The 21,468-nt window shown below is 39.6% G+C and overlaps 1 protein-coding gene across 1 annotated transcript in view; it reads right to left on the bottom strand.

The window, feature by feature from the left end:
* Positions 1 to 21,468, bottom strand: part of SGCD (sarcoglycan delta) — a 1,599,257-nt gene that overhangs the window by 614,420 nt on the left and 963,369 nt on the right. The gene's annotated exons all lie outside the window — the stretch shown is intronic.

Raw genomic sequence — 21,468 nt, forward strand, 5'->3', positions numbered from 1 at the left:
AAGAAGATATTCAAAACAATAACAACAACAAACATACAACAATGATATTAGATTCCAGATCATTTGCTTTGAGGAAATTAAACAAAAGACACATTGTATTCTGACTGACATAAAATGCATAGTACTGGAATGGATTCAGTCTTGATCATACAGAATCATACAAGATCAGAAAAGGTCATAGTATATCAAGGCTGGAAGTTTTCTGAAGACAAGACTAGCCAAATTTGCTCATTTAACATATAGGGAAGCTAACGATCAGAGAGGAAACGTCATTTTCCAGTGGTGATTCATTACCTGTGGCATATTTCAACCAGTGAAGTAAGCAAATCTTAGCAAACACAAGCAAGTTACTTAACCCTGTGGTCGATATGAAAATGAGACAAGGGGACAATACATCACTTCTTCATCTTGAAATCCTTGGCTTCTGAGATACCGAACTTGCCTATTATTAAGAGGGCCAGTCCCTGTTGGCTATGTCTGTTAGCTAGATCTGCTCAGTCTCCCAATTTGCAACAGAAGAGCATCCTGTGACTCAACCCTGGGCCTCCTGTCGAAGCACACTCGGCCACCAGGGGGCATCTTCCAGTTCTGTGGCTTAAGGTACTGTTATACATTCACAACTGTGAAATGTGTCTCCAGGCCCAGATACTTCCTTGAACTCCAGATTCCCCTATCGACGGACTGTCCAAAAACTCTACTTAGAATAGATATGTCAGATATCGTATGCCCAAACTGAAGTCATAATTCTGTCACCCTTCTGAAGACAAGAAAGGTCCACACTCTTCTCAGTCAGTGGCAATATCATTCACCCGTTTGTCAGCCCCAAACCCTTCCAGTCAACCTTGACTCCTCTCTCATACACACCCCATGTCCTCCACGACATCAGCAAATTCCCGTGGCTTTATCTTCAGAACAAATCCAGCAGCTGATCACCCTTGCCACCTCCTTTACATCGCCACCCTGATCCAAGGCAGCATTATGGACCTACGGGGCTGCATAGCAGGTGTGCTCAAACCACGGCTGTCACTCTCAAATGGACCCTTGAGTAAGAGAGTGACTGACACTCCCCTGCTCAAAACCTTCCACCGCACTAAGAGTCAAGTCATCACAAAAAGTCATCACTGTTATCACTGTCTTTCTCCCACTTATCCCAGTTATTCATCTCCAGCCATGCTGGTCTCCATTCGCTTCCTCCAACCTTCCTGTAACTCTGCTTGAGACTTAGGCTTTCATAGTTCCCTTCACCTGGAGTGTTCTTTTTCGCCTCACTATTTCACATCTTTGTTTCAATGGTACCTTTTCAGTGAGGCCTCTTGTAATCACCCTATTTAAAACTCTAGGGCTTCCCTGGTGGCGCAGTGGTTGAGAATATGCCTGCTAATGCAGGGGACACGGGTTCAAGCCCTGGTCTGGGAGGATCCCACATGCCGCGGAGCAACTGGGTCCGTGAGCCACAACTACTGAGCCTGCGCGTCTGGAACCTGTGCTCCGCAACAAGAGAGGCCACGATAGTGAGAGGCCCGCGTACCGCGATAAAGAGTGGCCCCGCTTGCCACAACTGGAGAAAGCCCTCGCACAGAAACGACGACCCAACACAGCAAAAATTAATTAATTAATAAAACTCCTAAAAAACAAAACAAAATAAAACTCTAAAACCTGACCGCATCTCCTCATTCCCCCTTCTCTGTTTAAAACATGCAAAAGACTTTCTGATATACTACATGGTTTATACTTATTTACTACCTGCCTTCCCCAGTAAAACATAAGCTCTATATTGGCAGGGAATTTAATCTCTAGTATCCTTTTATATCTTCCAGCACTTCCCCCACAGCATGGCACAAAGAAGGAGCTCACTATATATTTTTGAATGAATGAATGAACAAACAGGAAGGTTAAGTAAACCTTGTCAAGGTCACTCAGATGAAAACTGGCTCCAGCTAAATCTGAACCGAAAGCATTCTGTCTCCAGTGGACTTGATGCTATGTAACTGTGACTATGCTAATGACTTCTGGTGCTGGTGTTAGAAATAGATCCGGTAGAGTCTGACATGTATTATTACAGGTATTTGTGGATTAAGCAGATGAAATGCCCAAAATTATTTCTAGAAACAGCTGAAGAGTACATGCTGCATGCACTGGGATGAAGCTGCTTACATCCGAACACTGCAATTTCACTGTAACTTTCTCCCTGTCTTTCTCAGTCTCCCCTGCCCTTTCCTCCAAGACTTTATCTCTTGTCCCTGCCTAAAGTCTAAGTCCCTGCCTTATTTGAGGAAATATGAGGACAGGAATCCAAGGTTAGACAAAGAAATGTGAAGATCTGTGTTTAGGGAAAAGGTATGGGGCAGGAATCAAAGGACCTGCCCCACACTGAGTTTAACTGGTCTGGATCTGAGTTTAACTGGTCACCAATTCACCTTGTGCTTTTAGGGTGATCCCTTTACCTCCCTAGGAGTCCGTTGCTCACTGGGCAAAAATACATGGCGTACAGAGATTTTCCAACTTTAAAAAATGATTATTTTCCTTTTTGATTAATAAAAGGCTCCCTTATTCTGCGTAGTCTAAGATTGGTTAGGAAATAGAGTATAGCATTTAAGAACGAGGCTTTGGGATAATCAGAAAACTCATCTCCTGGTTCCACCAGAATGAAACCCTGACTAAGAAATTCAATCTCTCTAAGGATCATATTTTTATGTAAAAGTGAAATGATAGAAATACCCATCCCCTTAGAATGTTTATGAAAATGAAACAGGGTAACATAGATAAATCATTCATTACTGCGTATGACATAAGTACTCAATAAAAGGTTGCTGCTCTTAATGTTTTATTTTTATGGTTGCAGGTTTACATACTGAACATTTCATGATTTTATCTACCTGTTATCTCACTGCCCCTCAGAGTTTGAGTCTTTCCTGCCTTGATCACATGAGGTTGCTTTTGTGGCCCCGGATGTGACTTTGGGCAGCTTTCTCTGGACTATCCTCAGGCTCAGGTGGATATCGTTGTTCCAACTGCCCTCACAGTCTGGGGGCAGATGACAGAATTTTGTAACATGAGAAACTCAAGTTTTCTGGTTCGCTTCTTGTCCTCTTGCTGATGCCTAGTACTTTGACGATCATCTTGGCCCTAGTATGATAATGGGCTGATAATCGTCCAGCCCCAGTCTACAATTATTTCTGCATTCCAAAGCCAAGAAACACAACTCTGAAAGCAAACAATGCTATAATTCAGCACAATGATTTATGGAGTTATTAAAGAAATTGTGCTGACTGCTTTGAGAATTCAAGTCTCCAGTCTATCCAAATGCAACTTACTTTCTTCCTAACTGATACTAAGAAACTGTCTATGTTTGGGTGGTAACAACATAAAAATGTCACCTACCTTTCAGATTTCATTATACCACAACCTAATAAAAAGTTAAGATGCTGCAGGGAAAAGTTACTTACATTCCATTCTAAGTCATTGAAGTGCTTGCTCGGAAATGCATTTACTAACAAATATTTACTGAGTGCACAATATTTGCCATCGTTTTGTTAAGGACTGGAGATTTGGTAGGGAATATTAAAGACTTTACTGCTACCCTTGTAAAGTTTTCACTCCGGCAGCTTTTCTTTGTCTTTTGCAATTTCCTAACTTCTGCCCAGATGTGGTAAGACATGGCAACCCTCTACAAAGTTGATGATTCACCGACATAGTGATAGAGTGTACTGATTTAAGGAGCCTAATTTCTGCTTGATATAGAGAGAGAATTCTATAATTCTTGGTTTTCTTAGGAGACAATGTCATTTCCTTAGTTTGCTCCCCATTCCTCACCCAACACACCCCTCTTCTGAATTGATCCTGGTTTATTTACCTCCTCCAACAAAGAAACAAAAATTGTTCACCAAGGGCTTCCCTGGTGGTGCAGTGGTTGAGAGTCTGCCTGCTGATGCAGGGGACGTGGGTTCGTGTCCCAGTCCGGGAAGATCCCACATGCCGCGGAGCGGCTGGGCCCGTGAGCCATGGCCGCTGAGCCTGTGCGTCCGGAGCCTGTGCTCCGCAACGGGAGAGGCCACAGCAGTGAGAGGCCCGCGAACCGCAAAAAAAAAAAAAAAAAAAAAAAAAAAACTGTTCACCAAATCCACAAGTACACAATTCATTAACGAGATGCTACGTGGGTGGTAGGGTATACAGGACACTGAGCTCAGACGACACAGCTTCAGAAATTAGCTTTTTTGAAATCTTTGGAAACTGTGATGAAATTAATGCTGTTATATGGCAAAAATAAACTGAGAAAGTATATATACTGGAAATATGGTCAAAGGGAAAAACGTCAAGATAGAACAACATGCTTAAATCACCAATGTCTGCGTGGTTAGAACGCGAATCATAGAGGCAGGTGGCATGTTTGCCTGTCGGGCAGCCTTGAACGCTTCAGGGAATATCTCATTTTTCAAGAGGTATCAATTAGTAGCTGTTCCGGTGGCAGAGTGGGAACCACACCTAATGGTTGGGCGTGCATTAAAAATGACTAATTTGAGTACAGAATACACATGGGCACCGATCCACAAATGCACCCAAACACACTCCAAGAGAGGCAGGCAACCAGAGAGGGTAGGGCCAGGGAAAGCAGGAGGGGGACATAAGGGTACTGACAACTCTAAAATGGATCTTGATTAAGACTTCAGAGCGGAAGGGTGCCCAGAGAAGGGATGAATTATGAATTTAAATCTACCTACACCAGCAGGGTTGGGTCCTGCTGGAAATCAGAGAAGCAGTGCTGTAGAGACTTACCTTTCCGAGAGAACTGTGATTACACATACACCACACACACATCCAAGGCTGCGCCTCACATACCCACACACGGCATTCTCGTTGCCAGCAATGCTTTGCAATATGTCCCTGACTTCCATTTGCATATAAGGAAGTTGGCATTTGGATTAAGCAATTCGCTTGAAATCACTCAACTAGAAAGGGACAGGATTCAAATTCAGAACAAACCCTGATGCTTAGTGGTATTCCCCAAGCATGCTGACAATCACAGTCGATTCTTTCCTAGATTTTCTTTCCAATTAAACCTAGTTCTGACACTTGGAAATGCCCCATTTTGAACCCCAAAGGAAGAATGCAGTCTCCTAAGAATGTAACTGTGAAAACTGGCCCAGCTCAGTCTCTGCCGAGGACAGCAAAGGCACACGTACAGGAGAGGGCACGTTTCTTCCAAAGTCAGAGGAGGCCCCACCACATACTGGAACAGTTGCTTCCTGAGCAGCAGAGATAGGGGACCAAATCAATTTGTAAAATATTAATTATATTTTCTACGAGTTGACATTACTGAAACAGTGTCGGGCCCATGCAATGTAATACACTTAGGGGATCTAGGTGCTCCCCTGTAACTGTAATCACCCCCTGCTGGCTACGTATTGAAGACCTTGCCTGCTATTCATCCGTAGTTTGGACACCAAACAATAAAACTGCTAGGGAATAGCAAAATAAAATCTGTGTCCTGGGTTTTAAGGAGTATAGAACACATCGAGTGACTTTTAGATACCTGATCTCTTACCAGTGCATTAGCACCTCACCTCCTTACCTGGTCAGCCTTTTAAATTGAATGGTGAAACCAAAAGCAGTCTGAAGAAAAGTCACTAAACATTATCATGGAATTTCAGGGAATTTCTTAGCATCGGGGCTAACTGCTGGTCTGTATTCTTCTTTGCTAGTTAATAAAATATTTATCTCCAACTTCATAAAGTGGGTCAAACACCGATGGTTTGTAGGTAGTAACAGCAGTGGCTGACAAGATGTACTTCTTAATAGTTAGTGTTCATAGAAGACATTATGCCTACCCTCACCCCTCTCCACTGGCACCTGCCCACTAGCCCTCCAAGTCTGACATTTGCTTTTTCAGATATCTAGAAATACAGGTCTCCCTCTGCTTTAGGAAATAGGTCTTTGGTGCCAGAGAAGCCATCTTTGCTCCCAGTCTAAGAGCAAGTATACATATAAAATCCCTAAATACATCCACTCTTTGCATGATTCACCTGTTCAGTCACAACTACCCATAAACTTCCACACTTGCCTGTGGACCAACATCCCACTTAGATACTAACAAAATTTACAGTGGCAGCATGCTACCCCACATGACCTCAAATCCAAACAGCGGGAGTTCTGTGCTGCCTTAAACCCGGATAACAGCTGAGTTCATCACACCCTCCTTATCTGTTAGCCTGGAGATACAACTGGACCACACGCTTAGATGGATCAATGATAAAATGACCAGGGGCCATTTTAAGTAACAGCTTTCCGTACAGCTCCAGATAGTAACACAATAAAGAAAAGTGTTAAAAAGCATTGCCTCCACCCCAGACCACTGGCCCCTGACCTCCTATTCTTGGTCACACACATGTTAGATCCACTGGATTACAGCACTGTGAACACCATGGAAGGCTGCTCAGCAAAAACGTGTACAAGGAGGCTGTCAACCAGGACACAGTTGTGCATTGATACAATCAACTCCAAAGGTAATACTGTATCAGATCCCTGCTCAGGTTTGTTTCCTGGCTCAGCTACCTACTATCTGTATCTTTGGACATGTTATTTAACCTCTCAGTGCTTCATCTGCAAGACAAATCGCAATACCTACCTCAAACGGTTCTTGGTGAGGAGTAATTTTAACACACTAATGCTCTATTTGAATTGATACAAGGTATGTACGTTATTAATTCATGGTGCTATGAATTTTATTACATAAAATAATACCTCGATCATCATCCCTTAAAAGGATTTTGGGATAGTAAAAAAGAGTAATATGTGTGACAATACATTTATGTCTTGCCTACTGGACCAAGTCGTTGAGAACATGAACTCCATTGTGGGTGTTGTTTATTTCTCTTAGGCACAGAGTAAGAATGCAATATAGAGTCAATGCAGAGACATATCCATCTGTGGACATAAATTAATCATTTATGACACTCTTTGCTGGCTGATTTCCAAACAAAGCTACTCCATTTCTTTGCTGCCACTGTGGTGGTCAAAAGGAAAGCCTGGCCTAGGGAATGACCAGGTCTTATCCCACACTAATGTATTGGGTAAACCCAAATAATCTGCGAATAAGAGAGGGGGAATTACAGCCCAACACCCATCCTATTAACAAAAGAACGGATTACCATCATTACTGGTAATCAACAAGAAGAGTCTCAGTGATATTATTTATTGAGCTTGTATGTGCCAGCACTGTGCTGAGCTTGTATTTGCTCATGAAATACTCCCAATAAACGAATAAGATAATGTTATTAGGATTCCCATATCGCGTATGGGGAAGATGATGGCTCAGAGTATTAAAGTAACTTGTGCAGCATCACAGAGTGTTGACTGGAACCTTTGAGAGTCTGATTTTTCCAGTTTGTTATTTATATTCTTACACTGCTTATGTAATTCTCTTAGGGGTAATCTTTTCATTTCATAAGAGCAAAGAGTTAATATTCCTAATATATAAAGATCTTCCAAAGAGAGAAAAGAAAAACACTATTAATTGTCTAGAAAAATAGGCAGGGGATATCAATAGGAAATTTAAAGAAAGTTAAATGCAAATAGCCTATGAAGTCATCAACACTCATAAAATAAATGCCAATTATAGATGGGAAAATTAGAACATTAATGAGAATAATAACTGCAAAGGAATAAAACACTTCAGATATACTTAAACCTATGAGTTTATAGTGATACTAAGAAAAAAAAAAAGGACCCCATGGGTCACAAGTGGAGGGTAATAGAGAACCAAATCAATATTTTGAAAATGGCAAATAAAATAAAATCATGCTTTTGTCCTGCCTTTCCTTGTGACCTATAATCAAATACCGATAAAAAGAAATTTCCATTTGTAGCAAAAATAAAAACAAAATTTGAATACCAACAGTTCGTAAGCCCTAATGAAATAGTAGATATCGGTAATAATTATCAGTGGCTGCTACGGTCACAAAAGAAAGAAATTTTACATGCCTCGTGCTGGAAGCACATAGTCTCACTTGTGAAGTAGTCTAGCCAAAAACAGAAAAACCTGAATTCGATCTGCTAGCTTATGGGAAATATGGCTGACTACAAACTTTGCTATACACATCACAGGGACACGATCAAGAACATCCAGACTGTGGGACTGTCTACGGGACAAACAGCCCGGTTGTCGTCAATAAGTAAAGTGCAAGGAAAATAGAGGAGAGTGATGAGGAACCCATGGATTAAGAGGCTTAGGAGACATGCAAGTCAATTCTAAAGGATGGAACTTATTTGGATCTTGATTTACAAACTTTATTTGGATCTATTTTTTACAAGGAAAAAATAAAATCAGTAATTTTAAAAGTGACTAGATATTTGATAATACTAAATAACCATGAATATCTTCAGTGTACTAATGGTATCGTCCTATTGATAAAAAGGATGTCACCTTTTAGCGATGAATACTGAAATATTTAGAGATGAATACAAAGAAAAGAATTGGAGAGGGCCATAGGGATCAGCCAATTAAATCATATTATTTTGCAGATAAGAGGAGAGTGGCTTGAGACACAGAAGTGGGTGGGGTCCGGTGGCTAATAAGCACCCAGGTCTCTAATGCTCAGTTCCCAGAATTCAAGACCAAGCCACACCATGTGGCATCTTAAATACTTCTATGATCCTGGTAAAACTACAACTTGCCTTCTATCTAGTATCAGAAAACTGGTAAGAATATATAGGACACAGGAGGAGTTGTGCCTCGTGTGAGAGAGCTTGAGATGGGTAGGAGGAGTTTATTTTTATATAGACGTTATTATAGCAGTTTTAGGTTGACAGCAAAATTGAAGAGAAGGTATAGAGAGTTCCCATACATGCCCTGCCCCACACATGCGCAGCCACCTCCACCATCAACATCCTGCACCACACTGGTATAATGGTTACAACTGACGAACCTACACTGACACATCAAAATCACCCAAAGTCCAGAGTGTACCTTAGGGTTCACTCTTGAAGTTGTACATTTTATGGACTTTGACAAATGTATCCACTATAATAGTATCATACAGAATGGTTTCCTGCACTAGAAATCCTCTGTTCTCTATCTATCCATCCCTCCCTCGCACCACCCCCTGGCAACCACTGATCTTTTTACTTTTTCCATAAGTTTTCCTTTTCCAGAATGTCATATAGTTGGATTCATACAGTATGTAGCCTTTTCAAATTGGCTTCTGTCACTTAGAAATATGCATTTAAGTTTTTTCCATGTCTTCTTATGGCTTGATAGCTCGTTTCTTTTCAGCACTAAGTAATATTACATTGTCTGGATGTACCATACTTTATTGATCCAGTCACCTACTAAAGGGCATCTTGGTTGCTTCCAAGTTTGGGCAGTTATGAATAAATCTGCTGTAAACATCTGCGTGCAGGTTTTCATGCTAACTTAAGCTTTCAACTCCTTTGGGCAAATACCAAGGAGGGGCATGATGGATGGCAGGATCGTAAGGCAAGAGTGCATTTAGTAAGAAACTGCCAGACTGTCTTCAAATGGGTTTAACAAATCAGCTCCTCAAGTGAAAATCATGCATATCCAATGTTATTCTAAAAATATCTTAGAAAGGCAGCATGTTGAGGCTGAAATTACAGATTTCAAAAGCCTCTAAGCTGTAAGTTCTGTGAGGGAAGGGAATTTTTTAGTAGGTCACTGTATTCCCAATAGTATTCCTAGTACCTAGAAGAGTGATGGTACATAATAAGTTCTCATAAAATGTTTGTTAAGTGAATAGATGAATCCAAAGGAAAAAGATATTTCTTTCAGTTTTACAGCAGACAGTTGTTTGTTTGTTAAACAAGTGTAGTGAAGACTCATCTTAGGGGCCTGGTAGTGTGAAAAATAAGTATTTTTAAACAATGGATTATCACTCAGATCAAGTCTTCACCCTATAAGAGATGTGAAAGTCTGGAACAGACAGAGAAAAAAGCAGAATGAAGCCTTGCCTCTTACTCTGGGGCATGTGCTCGTTGTATGAAATGGGGGACAGAATCTTCTGCATTATTTAAATAGTTCTCTCTTCACTTGACATGCATGTACAGATGAATTTACGTAAATTAAATGCACATAAGCTGAGGCTCCACTATAATTGCAAAACCATTGCATTGGAAATAAGCTTTCATTGAAATCACATTAGAAACCAGAAAGATTAAATTAGATTTAGAAACATATTTGGTCCCATCAAGAAATAGATTACGGGGACTTCCCTGGTGGTGCAGCGGTTAAGAATCGCCTGCCAATGCAGGGGACACGGGTTCAAGCCCTGGTCCAGGAAGATCCCACGTGTCGCAGAGCAACTAAGCCCGTGCGCCACAACTACTGAGCCTGCGCTCTAGAGCGCACGAGCCACAACTACTGAGCCCACGCGCCACTACTGGAGCCCATGCACCTAGAGCCCGTGCTCTGCAACAAGGGAAGCCACCGCAATGAGAAGCACTGCAACGAAGACCCAACTGAGCCAAAAATAAAATAAATAAATTTAAAAAAGAAAAGAAAAAAGAAATAGATTACAGAAAGTTTATAAAACAATACAGATACACATCACAGGCCAGTAAAGTACCTGGCTAGGAAAGGAAACAGCCTCGTTACCTAAACCAGGAAAGGAAAGATGTGATCTAACTTCAAAACAATGACTAGGGAGTCAATCAAACCTTTGAACGAAACCCCTGCTCTTCAATTTTAAGCAATTCACCTACTCATCTGGCCTCAGTTTCCCATGACATAAAAGAGGTACAATAATACCTATGGGTACTGAAAGGAGAAAAACTATACGTGACAGGTCTAGCACACTGGTTTTCAATTTTCAAAACAAACTCACAAAAAAATCATAGTAACAAGTCCTTAAATCTAATATGAAGTTCTGGGAAATACAGGTTTGCTGATGCTAAGCCTTCCCAAACACAGTACTTCCCACCACAGCGCAAGCTAAGCTACTATTTAATATTTATTAAGAATCCACGGAGCCCTATGAATTACATAAACATGCCTTAGATGGCAGGCGATTAGCTTTCCCTCACCCTTCTTCCCAGGCAAATGTGAAGCTAAATTAGTCGCTTATCATAAGGTTCTCTGAAAACATTAAAGTCTAAAGAAATGCCTGATAGTTCTTAGCCGTCTGGCACCAAGTGCTGCTCACAAACGGCCATGAACCATTTGGTAAAAATTAAAAAAAGTCTCTCTTAACTTTACATTTCACTTACTGAAGGTTCTAAGTTGCGAAATTTCTAAGAGGAGAAAAGGGTTTTTTCAAAAGGAAAACAAATGGGTAAACCCTTGAACTCATTCGCAATCTCACAGGAAAGCTTAAAGAAATTTCTACCTCTAGCGTCCAGTTTTAATGAATAAACTTAAGGCAAAGTATACACTTTACCCATCCACGCATGCACCCAGGTGTATACACACATAATACACACTTGGGAAAGGATAAAATGTGGTTGCCTTCCTTTCTACGTCCTTTCACATGAACAGCAACACATCAACTTGCTAAGAAACAAGCAAAGCTGCCACCAAGAAGCTTACCTACAATGCCTCTCACGTGAAAGGAGAGCTCTCCATCTGCCGTGAGCCACTCACCTCTTCCAGACGAAGCCACTGAAAACAGTTCTCACTTGCCTGATGATAACAGACTTCTACCTGGTCTCTAATCAATTCATCTCTGGCTGACCTCAAGCCGTTCTCTACCCTGTAGCATGAATGAGCTTCTCAAGATAAACCATTTCTATTACTCAGCCTAAAATGTTTCAAAGACTTCCCACTGCCCTTAGGAAAAAATACCAAATCCTTACCGTGGTTTAGAAGATTTTCTGAGACCTGGCCCTTATTTCACCAGTCTCATCTCAGATCATACACTTCCACCTACTCAATGTGCACCAGCCATGCTGGCCGCCTTCCCTTTACCGTGAAGAGCCATGTTCCTTCTGGCCTCAGGGTCTTAGGCATATTGGAAATACAAAGTACGATCTCTACCCCACAAACCCTCAGAAAGAGATTTTCTGGATGACTTGGAGTCTCCTCTTTTTTCTCATTCATACGGAAGTTGGGTTCACTGGTCCAGGAATGTTCCAGATGTTCCATGGATATTAACTCCCTTCCTTCCTTTAACAGTGGAAATATATCCTCTTTGCTGGGATCATATTTTCTAATACTTTTTTCTCATTTCAATTTTCTCTCTCTCATTCTGCCCCCACCACCCACCCAAAATCTCAAGACTGTTCACAATATATTTATCCTCACCCCATATACAAGCTGGCAACCTGGATGCTTAACTCACTTCTCAAGCAGAGCTGGAATCAATTGAGCCCCTCTCCTGGAGTAGTTAGAAGAACATTACTTATCTTTCAATGATTTTATGACAAGTTCCAGCTTCTGAAAATGACTGGATATTACTCTAAAAATAAAACATTACTTATAATTATCCCTTAGAATGGAACAAATCATTATAATAAGTTGAAAAGTTATCTTGGATATGGAGGAGAGAGTACTTCTTTGAAAAAAAATTGCCAATGTACATGAAAAAAAGCTCATTTTGGGGAGGAAATAGGAGAACAAGAAACTGCTTCATGCTTTCTGAAATTCATTATGCTGATGCTAATAACCAGCCCAATGGTGTACAGTCTCCCAGAACCCTGGGAAAGAATTCCACAAAGTGTGCTGTAACGAACAGACACTATAGGTGAGTGAAAAGTATTTTCTTAATTCTTGTTGGAGATGATATTTCGGATTTTTTTTGGATAGGAACTGAGACAAATAAGTTAACGTGGAAATATGGCCATTATATACAATTGCAAGGGAAGAAATAAAGCCTTATAGAAGTCTGTGAATAGGAAAAAGGAAGTATCAGTCAAAGTAATGATAAAATCAAAGTCCCATTCATATGCATTGACTCATTTCTTCTTAACTAGCTTATTAGGAAGGTTCTATTATAACCTCCACTTCACAAGTGGGGAAAACAAGGAACTTGCCCAAAGTAGCAGTGCTGGATTTGAATCAAGGCGATTAGGCTCTAGAAGCCACCCTCATAGCCACGGCACTGAACTGCTTCTCATGTATTAAACCAGACACAAAGGGATATGTTCAATATTACATTGTGCCACTGACCCCCCCCCAACACCCTGGAGTTAGTAGCTCCAGATAATGCAGAAATAGACACACACAAGGTTGTGTAAAGAGGAAAACTGCATCTTAGAGATCTGGCGTGTACCAAATGATGCAAGATCTCCTAGCTCCTAATCCATAGGCATTCCCCCAAACCAAGGTTCCCCATTTGGAGTGCCTTTGAAACACGTGTCACTGTGTTGACAATAAGTCAGACAGTGGGTGATAAGTGATTTAGCAGAGTAAATACAGGCCCTATGGGTTATCAGGGAGGGATAACCTCCACCTGGGGTATTAGAGAAAGAGGGGCTGCTATCTGAGGTTGAAGAGTATAGAGCTGACTAAAGCATAAGAAGAGAGAAAGAGATGTGAAGGTATTTCTACACAGAAAACACTGCACAGGAGAGCCTGGAAGAGAGCATGCTATGTTTTCAAGGAACCTAAGGAAGTCTCATATGGATTCATATGAATGAATGAGATACACGTTTTTAGGATGGAATATTATAAGCAATCACAGTGGAAAAATCAACTGGGATGAGACCACACAGAGCTGTGCAAGCTACATGAAAGAGTTAAACAGATAAAGCTAGTTTTAGAATTAAGGAGAGAGCAAGACTTCTAGCTGGCATGGCTCCCCCCTACCCTCCCAGTCCACGTGCCTACTGTAACACCCCCATTAGAGAGAAATCAGAGAAGAACTAGACAAAACTGAATGACTGAGATCTGCACAGGGGCTGAAAAGAAGATGAAGCCAGAAGGTAAGACGTGAAGGGAGAAGAGGGAAGAAAGCATGTGTCCAAAAAATGGAGTTTTTACATCCCAAGAAAGCAAGCAACTACAGTGATGAGACTCCTCTGAGCGATGAGATCAAAGGATTTTCCAGCGGTATGTCGAAGCCAGCTAGCGAGAGCTACATGTTCCATTTTCAGGAATTTTGTGAGCTGGGTGTTAAATCGTTGGTAACTTGAAATCAGGCAGGTTGGGAATACTTTTTCCCTGAACACCAGCAAATGCTTTCAAATAAGGGTTTTCCTTTCTGAGAGCTGGTAACCAGCGCACTGTTGCCCATACTCACAGAGGATTTAGCAGCATTATTGCTGTTATTGGAGGGAGGTAAGTAGAACAGTACAGAGGAGCCATTTTTGAAGTTTCCCATTTCTCCATGCACTCTTCATGCATTGGAAAAGGTAACACAAACCCAAAGTAAAGTGTGGTGCATTTTAAGGGCTTCTGTGTTGGCTTGTCTCACTCTCAGTGAAGCTAAATACTGAACATGATCAACCCTCGTATCCATGAGTTTCTATCCATGTTTGTAGCTATAAAGCTTTACAAAATTTATTGAATAAAAGCATTACCTTTGCTTAAGAAAGGCAACAAGGCTTGGTAGAAATTCCATCTATGGATCTCAACACTGCCAAAGATCCCATCAGTGGCCTCAATATCCTTAAAGGAAGTAAGATTAGGAGTTTTACAAGGCTGTTCCAAAGACAGAAAAGAACATACCATAAAGATATATTCCAGACAGTATATGAAAAGTAAATACCTAAGAACTTTCATTATTTATAATTGATCACATTTATTGAATGCTTGCTATATGTGTAAGGCAACCAATCACATAAAAAAACTACACCTGGTTACAAGTATTAGTCCCATTTTAGTTGAGAAAATTCAGCCTTAAAAGTTAAATAGCTTGTCCAAAGTTGTATTATTATTAAGAGACAAGAGTTCTCAGCCACTGAATCCATAGCAAAACTCTTAAAACCTACAATAAGTGCCTTACAAAGATATTTTAACATTATTAGACGTTATGGGATGCAGACAGTACAAAGTAATTGTTACAATTTTGAAACTAACATTATTAAAATGTGGCCTACAATACACCCACTTACCAAATTAGACAACATTCTTCATACTTTTTACAAGATATATAATGAGTGTCCATGTCAATTGAAGCTAATGGCCTACTTTCTTACATCTCGTACATTTCTAGCCCAATCAGTTGAGTGGTACACATACCAAGAGGCAACTATGTTTGTTCCCAAACCTGTTTATCTCAGTTATTCTTGCTTACAAAAGTGCTTGTTTCTACAATATCATAAACACCATGTAAACCAATAAAAATATGTGGAAAAACTGGACTTGCTGTTTTCATAGAGTAAGTTGAAAAATAGTGGTGCAAGGAATTCCCTGGCAGTCCAGTGGTTAGGACTCTGTGCTTTCACTGCCAAGGGCATGTGTCCAATCCCTGGTCTGGGAACTAAGGTCCCGCAAGCCGCATGGTGCGGCCACAAAGAAAAAGAAAAGAAAAGAGTGGAAGGAGTGGAAGGAAGGAAGGGAGGGAGGGAGGAAGGAAAGAAGGAAGGAAGGAAGGAAGGGGGTAAAGAGGAAAGGAAGGAGGGAGGGAGGAAGGCAGGAAGGCATAAAAATAGTGGTGCAAATACCACTATAATATGGCAGAAGATATTAACTTGCACAAAAGACACATCCATAATCCATAAAGTGGGATCGAGAGTGGGCATGACAGAGGCAAAGGTTAACTACTTTTCGTTGACTTGAGGTTACGTGGAAGACAGAGCGCTTCATGGAAGAGGGGGTAATCGGCTTAACTTTGAAGAATGACTACATTTTGGAAAGTGGATATTACACAAATTTAAATTAATATGACCAAATAGGGACCAATGGCAGAATCTAATTTAGAAGCATATTTTGACAGAGAACTACTGAATTAGAACAGAATAATAAAGTGAGAACTGCCAGTCTTGGCAACTCATTATTCAGAGGTTTCAAACTGAAACCATGGATGGGCTGCTAGGGGTTCCATGGACTCCTTTCACTTGATGAAAAATGTGTTGTTATTTGCATTTTCTCTAAGGAAAAGGGCCTACAGCTTCTAATACAAAAAGAGATTTAGAACCACTAGCCATAAGTCTTATTCCAAAGTGAACCGACAGGCTACTTAGGCTAGTGAGGTAGCTACTGCCTGTCTCCTAGAATGATAAGTATTCTCAGTTAGTTGTAACTACCAGCTTTATTTGCTTTTAAGTATTCATAACAGACACCACAAGTAATGGGCAGTGACTTTGAAAAGACAAAAAATAATTCTGGGCAGAAAAATGAAGTGGGGTGATCACGTATCTCAGAAAAACTCTCAATTCTATGTAGGCCAACAAGAACCCTTTCTTCAGAGATCAAACGTCAAGGTTAAGAAATACATGCTGTAAACCACCCCCCAAAAGCATAAGCAATAGGATACACGTTTTCTAAAAATTATTAAAAAATAACTTAAGTCTCTTCACCTTAAGATATTGGATACACTAAAATAATGCATTAGGAAAGACTGAACAAATTAAAGAAAAATGCCAAAATATCGTGTTTTCACGTATTCAACATCACTAAAAGGGGGATTCACTTTACAGACATGTCAGTGGGCAAGAAAGAGAAGCAGCAGTATCTGTCCCCAAAAAAGGGATTTATGGGATACATGTGTCCCTTCTAATATGTTCCAGAATTGTAATACTTTTAGTACTGCTTTTCTAAGTGGTGAACAGTTCAATATGGATCATTAGTCAGTGCGTGTTTAATTACATACCAGTATTTCTCAAAGATTAAAAATGTCTGTAGTTCAATTATTCCCACATAGGAGGTCCCATTTTCTACTCATTCAGTTTGGAACAATGTAGTCGCAAAACATATTGTTTTAGATTAAAATCTGTTTGATAGTGCTCCACAGAGCTGATTTCAAAGAGGAAAAAAATACACCTGTTTCACATCTCAGGGAGAATACTAGCTACTGCTTTATACCTTTCTGCATTCATTTTAGAGAATTCTAAATGATTCTAGAGAACAGATTCTAGATTCTAGAGAACAGCCATGCTCCCCTCGGCCCTTTTTCTCCATCATCACTTGCACACAATCTCAATTTTCACACAGCTAGCCTTTCAAGTCCAAGTCACGAGAAATGGCTAACCTTTCATTTAAATGATCTCAACTCTGGTTTTGAGGTCCTGTCCCTACACACAAGTAGATCATCTTCAGAGATTTGGATAAGTACACGTAGTTACCAGCACAATAACATTCTGACGAAATCCTATGTGATCCTTCACAAGGAGAGATCATTCCTCAGGAAGAGAACAAGAAACGATAGTGTTTAAGTTCTGAATGTAAGGTAGAAGACCCAGAAAAACAATTTAAAATATATAAGTGCTGCTCAGAATAATTTACTTGATTACACTTACTGCAAGTATTTTCTTTCATGTTGTTGTAATGAACCTGACCATGAAAAAACAAATTTATGTCTGTCGTCTGTTTCATTTTGAGCTGAGCTCATTTGGTGCGGAAAACCTACAGTTTAATTGCTTGATTTAAATTTGGCTATTAGAATGCATACTGAAACACTACTGTTTTAATTACGTTAATTTATAACTGAAAAGCTAAATTTACAAAGGCAATAACATTAATTATTTATGTGCCCATTAAAGCTGAATATATATTACAAAGCTAATTGTTTTCATAATTCTGCCCAAAAATTAAAAACAAGTTTGTTCACTGCTTTATATTAGAAAGGTACACATATTCTCGGCAGGTTACTTGTTTTTATTGTACTACATGAAAATGTGTAAAATACTTTCTCTATCTGTACAATATTCCACATTACTTCTTCCTTCCTAGGTTAAAATGCATTTTAAAAAGGGAAGGATTAGGGCTTCCCTGGTGGTGCGGTAGTTAGGAATCCTCCTGCCAATGCAGGGGGCACAGGATCGATCCCTGGTCCAGGATGATCCCACATGCTGTGGAGCAGCTAAGCCCGTGTGCCTAGAGCCCACGCTCTGCAACAAGAGAAGCCACCACAACGCGCACTGTAACGAAGAGTAGCCCCCGCTCGCCGCAGCTAGAGAAAGCCCATGCGCAGCAACGAAGACCCAATGCAGCCAAAAATAAATTAATTATTTAATTAATTTTAAAAAAGGAAGGATTAGAGTCGGCTAACATTTATTTAATGTTTATTCTGTATCATAGTTATATGCATTACCTCATTTAATCTCAGAACTGAATAAAACATGAATGAGCATTATCTCCTTTTTAAAGATGAAGAAACCAACTTTCAGAAAGATAAAAAATTTGCTAAGCCACAGAGCAAAACAATCAAATCCAGGACTTGCTCTGGAAAGAACCAAGACGTTACCATTTATGCCTTACTATTTTATAATAATACCTGTTATTCACAGCAAATTGGACACTTGATGACTCAATACAATTCTTTAAAGAGAAGACTTGCTGCAATGTAAAAATCAAATTCTTCAATGAAAAATTTATTCATAACTCCATTTAGATATTGGCATAAAAATAACCACAGAACACAATCAAAAGCACAGAAGTCACCAATGAGTGTGTGACATAAAACCAGAATAATACAAGGAAAAAGTCCAGCCAGTACACTTGAACCTTGTCTCTGAAATGGGATTCAGTATTAGGCAGATTCCTCTTAGACTGCAACTGAACAAGGGGGCTTACAAATTAAAGATTATACTACCCATGCTACTACCCTCTTGGGCATAGTGTGAAGATCAGATGCGAAACTGGGATAAGAAAGAGCTATGAAAATGATCAAGCATTATGCAAATCCAAGTTAGTACAATTAGTATGAGACTGATTTGCACCTAAAGAATTCCCATGGAATTTACTCTGAGTTTTCGTGCAGACTACAATTTAGCTGTATTCTCATGTAACGTGAAAGGCTTATAAAATTTCTCTAATACGGAGTAAGTTTAACCAGTATCTTGTCCAGAGAAAAATTCCATTAATTTGTGACCTAACGAGGGATGACTAGCAAACAGTCTTTAATTAATACTCAATAATGCATTATAAAATAAGAATGCCTTCAAAAGGGCTTGGGTCATTGTATTTGTTAATATTTTAAGCAAGTGTTTTTATACACAGGAAAAAAATCAAAATATTAAGCATGTATTTATGCACGCACACTTTAAATAATAGAATTTAATTGTTAATGGTTATAAAGCAATTAGGGCCATATTAATATGTAATGAAAAGCGAGTCTGTGCACTTTCTAAGAGAGATTTAAATTATTCTGTGAATGTCTACAAGTCTTCCGGAAAGTAAAACAATATTCCACCTTAGCTGATTCCCTGAAACATTTCCAAATGGGCTGGATGATCTTAGAGATTTTCTGCAGTAATTTCAAACCTAATATATCATCATAAATGCATCTTCTAAGACTGCTGTGGAATACTTCATATATCATTCATTATGATGGAGTTTTGCTGAGGGATGGGGTCTAAAACCATCAGATTAGGTTTAAATTACACTTTGGTTCTTTTTTATTCAATATTAAAGCAATGTTATATTATTTGTCTATGAAAAGACAGAGGCTATTTCTACATAGGAGAAAGAGACCATATAGATTTTTATATCCCATCACTAAAATGAAAACATTTAATTTTTTATTGTGTTAAACTAAGACATAAAGACATGAATCAATGTGTACAGCATTTACTTATGGCCTGCTAAGTATTAAAAGGATTTTCAAACCCTGAGATTACAAACGAAACAGTTCTCTGTAATATCAAAATAACTTTCCACCACCCACAGCAGAATAATACTATTCAGCATCAGAACTGGTCATGACATCCTATGGACCAATCTTTCATTTTCATTTATGGAGGCTAGGATAGAAGTGGAGGCTTACACATTACTTTCTATCCAACTCGGCTAATTATTCTGACATCATGGGAAACTAGATTTTTTTTTTTTTTTTTTTTATTAACATCTTTATTGGGGTATAATTACTTTACAATGGTGTGTTAGTTTCTGCTTTATAACAAAGTGAATCAGTTATACATATACATATGTTCCCATATCTCTTCCCTCTTGCGTCTCCCTCCCTCCCACCCTCCCTATCCCACCCCTCCAGGCGGTCACAAAGCACCGAGCCAATATCCCCGTGCCATGCGGCTGCTTCCCTCTAGCTATCTACCTTACTACGTTTGTTAGTGTGTATATGTCCATGACTCTCTCTCGCCCCGTTACAGCTCACCCTTCCCCCTCCCCATAACCTCAAGTCCGTTCTCTAGGAGGTCTGCGTCTTTATTCCTGCCTTACCCCTAGGTTCTTCATGACATTTTTTTTTTTTTCTTAAATTCCATATATATGTGTTAGCATACTGTATTTGTCTTTTTCGTTCTGACTTGCTTCACTGTGTATGACACACTCTAGGTCTATCCACCTCATTACAAATAGCTCAATTTCGTTTCTTTTTATGGCTGAGTAATATTCCATTGTATATATGTGCCACATCTTCTTTATCCATTCATCCGATGATGGGCGCTTAGGTTGTTTCCATCTCCGGGCTATTGTAAATAGAGCTGCGATGAACATTTTGGTACATGACTCTTTTTGAATTTCGGTTTTCTCAGGGTATATGCCCAGTAGTGGGATTGCTGGGTCATATGGTAGTTCTATTTGTAGTTTTTTAAGGAACCTCCATACTGTTCTCCATAGTGGCTGAACCAATTCACATTCCCACCAGCAGTGCAAGAGGGTTCCCTTTTCTCCACACCCTCTCCAGCATTTATTGCTTCTAGATTTATTGATGATGGCCATTCTGACTGGTGTGAGATGATATCTCATTGTAGTTTTGATTTGCATTTCTCTAATGATTAATGATGTTGAGCATTCTTTCATGTGTTTGTTGGCAGTCTGTAAATCTTCTTTGGAGAAATGTCTATTTAGGTCTTCTGCCCATTTTTGGATTGGGTTGTTTGTTTTTTTGTTGTTGAGCTGCATGAGCTGCTTGTAAATTTTGGAGATTAATCCTTTGTCAGTTGCTTCATTTGCAAATATTTTCTCCCATTCTGAGGGTTGTCTTTTGGTCTTGTTTATGGTTTCCTTTGCTGTGCAAAAGCTTTGAAGTTTCATTAGGTCCCATTTGTTTACTTTTGTTTTTATTTCCATTACTCTAGGGGGTGGGTCAGAAAGAATCTTGCTGTGATTTATGTCATAGAGTGTTCTGCCTATGTTTTCCTCTAATAGTTTGATAGTTTCTGGCCTTATATTTAGGTCTTTAATCCATTTTGAGCTTATTTTTGTGTATGGTGTTAGGGAGTGTTCTAATTTCATTCTTTTACATGTACCTGTCCAGTTTTCCCAGCACCATTTATTGAAGAGGCTGTCCTTTTTCCACTGTACATTCCTGCCACCTTTATCAAAGATAAGGTGTCCATATGTGCATGAGTTTATCTCTGGGCTTTCTATCCTGTTCCATTGATCTATCTTTCTGTTTTTGTGCCAGTACCATACTGTCTTGATAACTGTAGCTTTGTAGTATAGTCTGAAGTCAGGGA

The sequence above is a fragment of the Delphinus delphis genome, chromosome 3, assembly GCF_949987515.2.
Source record: "Delphinus delphis chromosome 3, mDelDel1.2, whole genome shotgun sequence".
NCBI lineage: Eukaryota > Metazoa > Chordata > Mammalia > Artiodactyla > Delphinidae > Delphinus > Delphinus delphis.